Below are 11,408 nucleotides of genomic sequence, written 5' to 3' on the forward strand. Positions count from 1 at the left end.
CTTGAATATCGAACTGATGGGCTAAGGGTGGCTGTTTGGCACTTTGGTTTAAGGAAGATTCTGAGGCACATCCGTGACTGGCATGAACGGCGGCTCTGACCCACTTGCCATCGACAGGGGTGTGGACATCGGGTCTGTGGACTCATGAAGGCCTCCTCCCCGCTGTCCCAGGCCTCGCAGTCAACTTCCAACTAAGAGGCAGGAAATCTGGGTCCAGTTTCATTTTTCCTTGTCACAAAGTGTGTGGCTTTATTCATTTCTTTCTCCCGAAAATGAGCACACCCATGCTTGCTGGAGTCATCTCCAGGACTCTGAGCTGACCATCTGGGAGAAATATGTCCGCTTTTTTCCTTAGCTGAAGGGTGTCTGGGGAAGCCGGTCACAAGGTGGAAAGCAGGCCGGCTTCAGAGTCAGGACACTTGGGTTACAGTGTCAGACCGGCCGTCTCACTTGTGGACCACGTGAGGCAGGCGAATCATTTGTTCTCAAGGTGCCTCCATTTTTTCTCGTATAAAACAGAAGTAGTGATATCCTTGCATGTGACTCCCCACTCCGCTCGGAGATTTAAGTGAAATAGAAGTGCAATCATAAATGATTATATTAACCAGCACATAGTAAGTGCTCAAAAATTAGTTAAAAGCTAAAAGCAGGGGTGCCTGGGTGGCTCAGTGGGTTAAGCCGCTGCCTTTGGCTCAGGTCATGATCTCAGGGTCCTGGGATCAAGTCCCACGTCGGGCTCTCTGCTCAGCAGGGAACCTGCTTCCTCCTCTCTCTCTGTCTGCCTCTTTGCCTGCTTGTGATCTCTGTCTGTCAAATAAATAAATAAAATTAAAAAAAAAAAAAAAAGCTAAAAGCAGAGAACAAGCAGATAGGGCGGATGGAGGGCTGTGGAAGGAGACGTAGGCAGGTGATCTCGGCAGGTTTCCCCACTGCGGAGGATTCTGGTAGCTGTGCTCCTCTTTTTACTTGTTCTCTAACATTTCCCCTAAGGAACATGTATGGATTTTATAATGAAATAAAAACAAAAGCACTTTTTCGGTGGCTGCAAAAATGGATACATGTGATAAAATTGCACAGAAACACATGTGTGCAAACACACAACAAACGAGCACATATAAAAATGGTGAAATAAGACCTGAATGAGTTGTGCAGACTGTACCAGCATCAATGCCTCGTTGTGATATATGTGATTATTCTGTGAGATATTACTAGAGGTGGGGGGAGGGGGCGGAAGCGGGAGGGACAGTACCCAAGAGCTCTCTGTCCTATTTTTGCAACCTCCTGGGAGGGAAGTCTTATTTCAAAATAAAAGTAAAAAAAAAAAAAATGAGTTACCAAACTACCCTGAAAGAAATTAAGTAGTAGATGCTCAAATGTTAATTCAATAAATGGAGAAATGGTTGGATGGATGGATGGATGGGCGGGTGGATGGATGGATATACAGATGGCTGGATGGATAGATGGGTGGACAGATAGATGGATGGATGCATTTCATTTCTGCATTTGTACGTAAACTCTATCACCCTGTAGAAATTGTTTACAGTACTATTCTCTAATCATTACCTTTTGGCTTGAGAATATCTCCTTTTGTCCAGGAGAATCACAATCACGGTTTATAAATGCTGACTGCATCACCTCAGAGAGCAGACATTTTGCCTGTGGTAACTTGAGGTGGAAGCCACCACTGGTGTCACAGAAGCATTCTCTTGGGCTTAAAAAATCCTCCCCTTACTCTGGTTCTGAGTGTAGGGCCAGAAGGGAGTGGAACGCCATCTGCTTGTGCATTGGATCTTGGTGCAGAATGGGAGCAGAAAACCAACCCAGCCATTGCTTCAGATATGACAGACCCTGAATGTAATAAAAGTTGTGTTCGTATGTTTCATTAGATAAATAAAGCTGACTTGGATAGGTTGCTTGAAACCCAAAGTGAACTGAAACCAAGTTGCCTGCACTTGATACAAAAAAGTAAATGTCATAGTGGCAGCCAAGTTTGAAGGATCCAGGAGCTCTGCATACATTATGTCATCGAATGTATCTAATCTCATACATTATATATAATATAATTATATAATATATATACATAATATATATAATACATATATTATATGCATACATTATGTCATCTAATGTCATCTAATCTCAATCCCATGGGACACATATTGTCATCTGACTGCAATGTTGTGGCATTCTTAGCTCCACTTTTCAGAGGGAAAAAAAAAAACATGACTCAGAGGTTAAGTCACAAGAATGGGCACATCAGGTGCACCTGGATGGCTCAGTGGGTTAAGCATCAGTCTTCAGCTCAGGCCATGGTCCCAGGATCCTGGGATCGAGCCCCACATCTGGCTCCTTGCTCAGCTGGGAGCCTGCTTCCCCGTCTTCCTCTACTCCTCCCACCTCTCTCTCTCTCAAATAAATCTTAGAAAAAAAAAAAAAAAGAATAGGCACATTAGTATTAGTCAAGCAATTATTGTTGCTGTAACAACAACAAAAAAACTTTAACATATTAGTGACTTAACACACATACACAAGTGTATTTCTTGCTCACCCAACAGTCTAATGTGAACTTCAGGGAGTGGGTGCACATTTTCCACTTGGGGCTTTCAAGACAGGCAAAGAGGAGAAGCAGCATGGAGAAGGCACACCTGCTTCCCAGCCAACTTGGCTCAGACGTGACACCCGTCAACTTCTGCTTTGTGGCCGTGAGCTAGTCATGCTGTCCTTCCCGGAAGATGGCTCCCCAGAAATATCTCTACGTGAAGGAAGGAGGTGCAGCATCTTTGGGCACAGTCATTCCACAGGGCACAGAATGGAAATCAGAATGGAGCTCAGCCATGCTCTCTCTGGAACCATGCTATGGAGTGGCAGGTCAGATGGGTTCTGTTCTCAGCCCACCACAACTTGACTCTGGCTCAAACACTCTGTCGATTTATGATCTTGGGAGATAGTTGCTTAACCATCTTAAGGCTTGTCCTCCTCTTCTATAAAATATGAGAGCAATAAAAATAGCCACCCCATAGACCCTTTGCAAAAATTTAAAAAAGAAAGAATATACAGGAAGCATTTAGAGCAAGGCCTGCCATTTAGTAAACATGCACAAATATTTATTATTATGATCTCTGTTAGAACGATGATGATTTCCACCCCTGCTGCCCCTTATCTTCTCTCCCCATTCTCTCCTATTCTGTTTAGCGCTTTTGTCTTTTTCCTCTTTGATGTCTTAAGTTTTCCAGCCTCTCCAGCTCCCTCACAAACCCTCTGCAGTAACCAGAGTGTAGGAAAATCTAAGTCCCTCCCCTCTGTTGGGATCTTTCATAATGGAAACGTCTTGCCCAGGAGCATCAGCATTGCCACAGGACACTTCCTGTCTCCCAAAGCAAACACATTTGACACTGTTGATTTGGTGTATGAATGTCTGCAGTGTTATTAAATATGCATTAAGGTGCTCCCCTCATAAATTGTACGCACTCGGCCCACTCACAGTATAATGCACACAACTAAATAATTTTTCTAACCACACAGACGGAGCAATCAGGCCAACTTCAAGGTTGGCAGGAATAAAGAGAGCCCATCCCCTCCCTCTCTCCTCCCCTCATGGCTATTTTGTGAGGCTTCCTGGTTTGGCAGTTTGGCAGGTTTGAGTGGTATGCTCTACTCTTTCAGCAGCTTGCATTTCTAGGTCTGTGAAACTGGAGTAACATTCTGCTCTTTGTGAAGTCCATTCACGGGTCTCTGAGAGCATTGGGAAGGGGACAGATTTGGATTCATCAGTGTGAATTTCATCAGGACCTGCTGGACCCATCAGTTTTCCTGCTTTGTCACATCATGTACTCATACAATTTGTCACGATTTGTCTTTTCATCTGTCTTCTCTCCATCCATCCGACCATCCACCCACCCATCCATCCGTCTGTCCATTTGTCCATCCATCCATCCATCCATCCATCCATCCATCCATCCATCCACCTAACCATCCTTAGCCACCCCTTCCCAGGCCAGGTGGTGTGCCAGGCACATAGACGACAAACATGGAGGCTGGCTTCACAGAGGTCATGTTCTGGTGGGACAGATGGCAAGAAAATAAAGCACAAGCACATAAAATATTCATAAACTGGTAAGTGCGGGGGAAATGAAGGATGGCACTGAATGTATGCATGTGTTTGGTTGGGTGAGTGGTTACTTCACGTACGGGGTCAGAGGGGTGTCCTTGAGGAACAATGTTGAAGCTGAGGCCAGATGGAAGAGAAAGAGGCAGTTCTACAAGGGCCATAGAAAAGAGATTTTCAAGTAAAGAGAATGACATTTGCCTAGGCCCTGACCAGCAGAGAGCCAGTGAGCATATCTTAGCTACTCTCAGATACAATAGGGGAATTCATATGGTTGATTCGATTCTGTCTGATTTTGCTTAAGCACTTACTTGAGAAAATGTAGAATATCTTCTAGTCCTCCTGTTTCCTGAAACTTACTGATTTTACTTATTTTTATTTTTTTTGAAGATTTTATATATTTGAGAAAGGGAAAGCAAGCGTGAGCAGGAGGGGAGGAGCGGAGGGAGAGGAGGAAGCAAGCTCCAGGGAGCCCCACATAGGACTTGAACCCAGGACCCTGAGATCATAACCTGAGCTGAATGAAGGCAGATTCTTAATGATGGAGCCACCCAGGCACCCTGGACTTACTTATTTTTGAAGTGGTGAATAAAGGATCAGCAATGTAGACCAGCGGTGTAGACTAGCAGGCCTGATGCCAAGGGCCAGCATGCATGGGCCACCTTGGGATAAGGGCTATGCAAGATTCACCCCATAGCCCAGCATCTAGCTGGTTGTTGGAAACAGCAAAGGTCTCTTGAATGAAAGTATGCACAATGAAGAGCACAAAATTGCAGCCAAGAATCCAGCTAGGTTTTCCTGACTCTGAGCATTTGCCATTTTGGAAACACCTGATTGGTGATCCATTGTTGGGGATGTAATCAGGGAAGGGGTGAGTACCTCCCCTCAGGTCACCTGACTCAGTCCATTAGAATGCAGGTTGATCACCAACACTGAGGAGACAGGTATAGTGTTGATGGGTGTCCCCCAGAAGATATGTCTATGTTCTAATCCCTGGAACCTATGAATGTGGCCTCATTTGGGAAAAAAGGTTCTTTGTAGATGTAATTAATTTAAAGATCTTGAGATTAGGAGATCATCCTAGACTATTTGCACGGACCCTAAAATCTAGTGACAAAGGGCCTTATGAGAAACATACAGAGAAAGGATGTCTGTGTGGCTCAGTTGGTTAAGCATCTGCCTTTGACTCAGGTCATCATCCTAGGTTCCTGGAATCGAGTCCTGTGTCAAGGCTCATTGCTCAGTGGGGAGCCTGCTTCTCCCTCTGCCTGCTTTTCCCCCTGCTTGTGCTCTCTCTCTCTCTCTGACAATAAATAAATAAAATATTAAACACACACACACACACACACAGAGGTGAACACAGACAACAGAAAAACAAGAGGAATGGGAAGGTGGGGACAGAGAGCCATGATGTAGCCACAGCCCAGGAGTGCTGACAGCCAGCAGAAGCTAGAAGAAGTCCTGGTTTCTCAGCCCCTTTAAAACCCTTCCACTGCCTTTGTTCTGAGAATCAGCCTGAAGGACAGATTCCCTTTATGCTGTTTCCCATGTGCTTGAGCATAAATAAGCCAGGATAACAGTTTTGCCTGGAACTTGAAAAAAAAAATTGTGAATTTTGCATTCCGAATTTCCAGAGTTGTGAGGTCATAATTTTTGTTGTTTTAGCCACCAAGGTTGTGTTAATTTGTCACAGCAGCCCTGGACAGCCGGACCACTGTGGTTTCTTCTAGCACAACACTGTCCAGTAGAACAACAATGTGAGCTACATCATTTTAAACTTCCTTGTAGTCATGATGAAAAGAGTGCAAGGAAAGAAGTGATACTAATTTCAAGAGTATATTTTATGTAATCCAATATATCTGAATGTTATGTCAACATGTAATCAATATAAAAAGTCATTAATGAGATATTTTACCTCCTGTCTTTTAGATTAACACTTACAGATTTGGTATGGCGTTTATGTTGGTAACACATATCCCTTTGTACGAGCCACATTTAAGTTCTCAATAATGTTTGTGGCCAGTGGTGACCAATTAGACAACACCTCTGTAGCATCTCCCCAGGTCTCTTACTTTGGGAACGAAGGTGACCAAGTAAGAGAGATAAGAGAACGCCCCAGACCACAGAGGCTGAAGGGTCTGCCCTGCTTCAGAGTCTGGGAGGCCAGGAGTGAGCTGGATTTGACTCCGCTGGGCTTCAAAACTGGATGGAAGGTAGACCTCTGGGAATGTTTGCCATTAGCTGGGTGTATTCATCCCAGCACCAGGGGCTAGGATGAGAACCAAGAATCATGCTTAGTTGGGGAAGGGCAGAAGATATGAACACTGACATGGGTCATTGCATACCAGCTATATACCAAAGCCTTCCCTTTTCATATAATCCTCACCACAAACCCAAATGTGAGGCACAAGGATTGTCTCATTTTGTTGATGAGGAAATGGAGGGTCGACAATGTAAGAAACTTGACCAAGGTCATCCAGCTCATAAGCGAGTAGCAGGATTTGCACCCAGTTCCCTCTGACTACAAAGCCAACAGGTTGTGTTGCAGGCCCTGACATCTGGTAGGATACACGTTTTGTATCCTCCTGACCTGTGAGGATGGGCTCAGGGCTAGGCAAGGGTTGAATATCCCCAGGGGAGAACAAGTTTTAGGGACTCAGGCTGTGGGCTCAGGGGAGTCTGGAGCTGACTTGAGAAGAGGCAAGCTCTTAGAATGCTCAAGACCATTCCGAATGCCCATTGAGCATCCAGAAAGGAGCTTTCATTTTTGCATTCATGATTCTCATGCTCTTCTGCCTCCTTTTCTGGTTGACCAATGGGCCTTGGGATGTGCCATTTGCTATGTCTTATGTTGGAAAAATTGACCTCCCAGAAGCTAAAATTGCCCAATTGGCTAAGAAAGCAAGTTTGTTTTTTAAAAGTAAGACATCAGGACATTCATTTTCTAACAAGAATCTGTAATTTGTGTTTATTTTATTTCTTGTTGATTGATTGCCATACATCTTTTGGCACCTCTCCAAATTTCTCTTGCCAACAAAGTAGGCCAAATTAATTTTCTACAGGAAGAGATATTCTGAAGCACTCTAAAATCTGTCTCCATCATTTTGTAAATGATCTCCTGTGCATGTAATGACAGTGGCTTTGCTTTTCCTGTTAGGGTAAAGAAGAAAAGTTTCAATGTCACACACATCTGAGGGAACAAAGATGGGTGTGTGCAACCTCTTTGCCTTTTGGTGATGGGCTACTTTACATGGTGGCCCTTGTGGAACCTGGGAATCCTAGACTTCTGCTTCTTTTGTTGGTGGGGGACAATTTAGAGGTTGAGAGGCAGGGTGCCAGCCAAAATGGAGGCTGTTTGGTGTAATGTTCATTGAATTGAATTGAATGAGAGCACAGGATTGAGAGTGAAGAGACCAGTATTCTTGACCTTGGCTTTAGTAACTAACATGCCTATGCCCTTGTGAGAGTCATGTCCCTTGGCATCATCTTCCTCATCCCCTAAGAGAGGAGACTAGCCTAGGTCAGGGGGTTATAAACTTGCTCTCAGCCTCAGAACTTTGTCTTCAAATGGCATTTTCCTTGCAGGTGAAAATGGCAGATATGCTTTACTGCTAGTAAAAACATTCCTGTCTGATGAAGTTTTAAAATGTATGTTTATTTATTTATTACTTTTAATAAAATTTATTTTTTTTTACTAACATATAATGTATTATTTGCTCCAGGGGTACAGGTCTGAATCATCAGTATTACAATTCACAGTCCTCACCATAGCACATACCCTCCCCGATGTCAATAAGCCAGCCTTTCTATCCCTCTGCCTCCTTCCTCCTAGGAACCTTCAGTTAGTTTCCTAAGATTAAGAGTCCCTTACAGTTTGTCTCTCTCCCTGGTCCCATCTTATTTCATTTTTTCCCTCCCTACCCTCCATGACCCCCTGCCCTGCCTCTCAAATTCCTCATATCAGAGAGATCATGTGATAATTGTCTTTCTCTGATTGACTTATTTCGCTAAGCATAACACCCTCTAGTTCCATCCGCATCATAGCAGATGGCAAGATTTCATTTTTTGATGGCTGCATGGTATTTCATTATATATCTATACCACATCTTCTTTATCCATTCATCTGTTGGTGGACATCTAGGTTCTTTCCATAGTTTGATTATTATGGACATTGCTTCTATAGACATTCGGGTGCATGTGCCCCTTCAGATCACTACATTTGTTTCTTTAGGGTAAATACCCAGTAATGTGATTGCTGGGTCGTAGGGTAGCTCTATTTTCAATTTTTTGAGGAACCTCTATACTGTTTTCCAGAGTGGCTGCACCAGCTTGCATTCTCACTGACAGTTGTGGAGGGTTCCCCTTTCTCCACATCCTCACCAAAATCTGTTGTTTCCTGACTTGTTAATTTTAGCCATTCTGACAGGTATGAGGTGGTATCTTGCCTGGCCCAAAAACAGACACATAGATATGTAGTTTTGATTTATATTTCCCTGATGCCGAGTGATATTGAGCACTTTTTCATGTGTCTTTTGGCCATTTGGATATCTTCTTTGCAGAAATGTCTGTTCCATGTCTTCTGCCCATTTCTTGATTGGACTATTTGTTCTTTGGGTGTTGAGTTTGATAAGTTCTTTATAGATTTTGGATACTAGCCATTTATCTGATATGCCATTTGCAAATATCTTCTCCCATTCTCTCAGTTGTCTTTTGGTTTTGTTCACTGTTTCCTTTGCTGTGCAAAACCTTTTGATCTTGATGACGTCCCAATAGTTCATTTTTGCCCTTGCTTCTCGTGCCTTTGTTGATGTTCCTAGGAAGGAGTTGCTGCGACTGAGGTCAAAGAGGTTGCTGCCTGTGTTCTCTTCAAGGATTTTGATGGATTCCTGTCTCACATTGAGGTATTTCATCCATTTTGAGTCTATTTTTGTGTGTGGTGTAAGGAAATGGTCCAGTTTCATTCTTCTGCATGTGGCTGTCCAACTTTCCCAACACCATTTGTTGAAGAGACTGTCTTTTTTCCACTGGACATTGTTTTATACTTTGTTGAAGCTTAGTTGGCCATAGAGTTGAGAGGCCATTTCTGGGCTCTCTATTCTGTTTCATTGATCTATGTGTCTGTTTTTGGGCCAGGATCATACTGTCTTTATAATTACAGCTTTGTAATAGAGCTTGAAGTCTGGAATTGTGATGCCACCAACTTTGGTCTTCTTTTTCAACATTCCTCTGGCTATTCAGGGTCTTTTCTGGTTCCATATCAATTTTAGGATTACTTGTTCCACTTCTTTGAAAAAAGCTGATGGTATTTTGATAGGGATTGTGTTAAATGTGTAGATTGGTCTAAGTGGCATAGACATTTTCACAGTATTTGCTCTTCTAATCCATAAGCATGGAATATTTTTCCATTTCTTTGTGTCTTCCTCAGTTTCTTTCATGAGTACTTTGTAGTTTTCTGAGTACAGATTCTTTGCCTCTTTGGTTAGGTTTATTCCTAGGTATCTTATCATTTGGGGTGCAATTGTAAATGGGATTGAATCCTTAATTTCTCTTTCTTCTGTCTTGCCGTTGGTGTATAAAAATGCAACTGATTTCTGTGCTTTGATTTTATATCCTGACACTTTACTGAATTCCTGTATGAGTTCTAGCAGTTTTGGAGTGGAGTCTTTTGGTTTTCAACATAAAGTGTCATATCATCTGTAAGAAGGAGAGTTTGACTTCTTCTTTGCCATTTCGGATGCCTTTTATTTCTTTTTGTTGTCTGTTTGCTGAGGCTAGGCCTTCTAGTACTATGTTGAATATCAGTGGTGATAGTGGACAGCCCTGCTGTTTTTCTGACCCCAGGAACCCTCTCAGTTTTTCCCCATTGAGAATGATATTTGCTGTTTATTTTTCATAGATGGGTTTGATGATATTGAGATATGTACCCCCTATCCCTAGACTGTGAAGAGTTGTTATTTTTTTAAAGATTTTATTTATTTATTTGACACAGAGAGAGAGAGAGAGAGAGATCACAAGTAGGCAGAGAGAGAGGGAAGCAGGCTCTCTGCTGAGCAAAGAGCCCAATGCAGGACTCGATCCCAGGACCCTGAGATCATGACCTGAGCTGAAGGCAGAGGCTTAACCCACTGAGCCACCCAGGTGCCCCTATGAAGAGTTTTGATCAAGAAAGGATGCTGTAGTTTGTCAGATGCTTTTTCAGCATCTATTGAGAGTATCATAGGGTTCTTGTTCTTTCTTTTATTCATGTATTGTGTCACATTGATTGATTTGCAGATGTTTTTTTTTTTAAAGATTTTATTTATTTATTTGAGAGAGAGACAGTGAGAGAGAGCATGAGCGAGGAGAAGGTCAGAGAGAGAAGCAGACTCCCCATGGAGCTGGGAGCCCGATGCGGGACTCGATCCCGGGACTCCCAGGATCATGACCTGAGCCGAAGGCAGTCGTCCAACCAACTGAGCCACCCAGGCGTCCCTGATTTGCAGATATTGAACCAACCTTGCAGCCCAGGAATAAATCCCACTTGGTCGTGGTGAATAATCCTATTAATGTACTTAGGATCCTATTGGCTAGTATTTTGGTGAGAATTTTTGCATCCATGCTCATCAAGGATATTGGTCTGTAATTCTCCTTTTTGATGGGATCTTTGTCTGGTTTTGGGATCAAGGTAATGCTGGCCTCATAAAATGAGTTTGGAAGTTTTCTTTCCATTTCTATTTTTTGGAACAGTTTCAGGAAAATAGGTATTAGTTCTTTAGATGTTTGGTAGAATTCTCCAGGGAAGCCATCTGGCCCTGGGCTCTTTTTTGGGAGACTTTTGATGAATGCTTCAGTCTCCTTACTGGTTATGGGTCTGTTCAGGTTTTCTATTTCTTCCTGGTTCCGTTTTGGTAGTTTATATGTCTCTAAGAATGCATCCATTTCTTCCAGATTGTCAAGTTTGCTGGTGTATAGTTGCTCATAATATGTTCTTATAGTTGTTTGTATTTCTTTGGTGTTGGTTGTAATCTCTCCTCTTTCATTCATGATTTTATTAATTTGGGTCCTTTCTCTTTTCTTTTTGATACATCTGGCCAAGGGTTTATCAATCGTATTAATTCTTTCAAAGAACCAACTCTTAGCTTCATTGATTGGTTCTACAGTTCTTTTGGTTTCTATTTCATTGATTTCTGCTCTGATCTTTATTATTTCTCTTCTCCTGCTGGGTTTAGGCTTTCTTTGCTATTCATTCTTCAGCTTCTTTAGGTGTAGGGTTAGGTTGAGTACTTGAGATCTTTCTTGTTTCTTGAAAAAGACTTGTATTGCT

This window comes from Lutra lutra, chromosome 7 (genome assembly GCF_902655055.1).
Source record: "Lutra lutra chromosome 7, mLutLut1.2, whole genome shotgun sequence".
Taxonomy (NCBI): domain Eukaryota; kingdom Metazoa; phylum Chordata; class Mammalia; order Carnivora; family Mustelidae; genus Lutra; species Lutra lutra.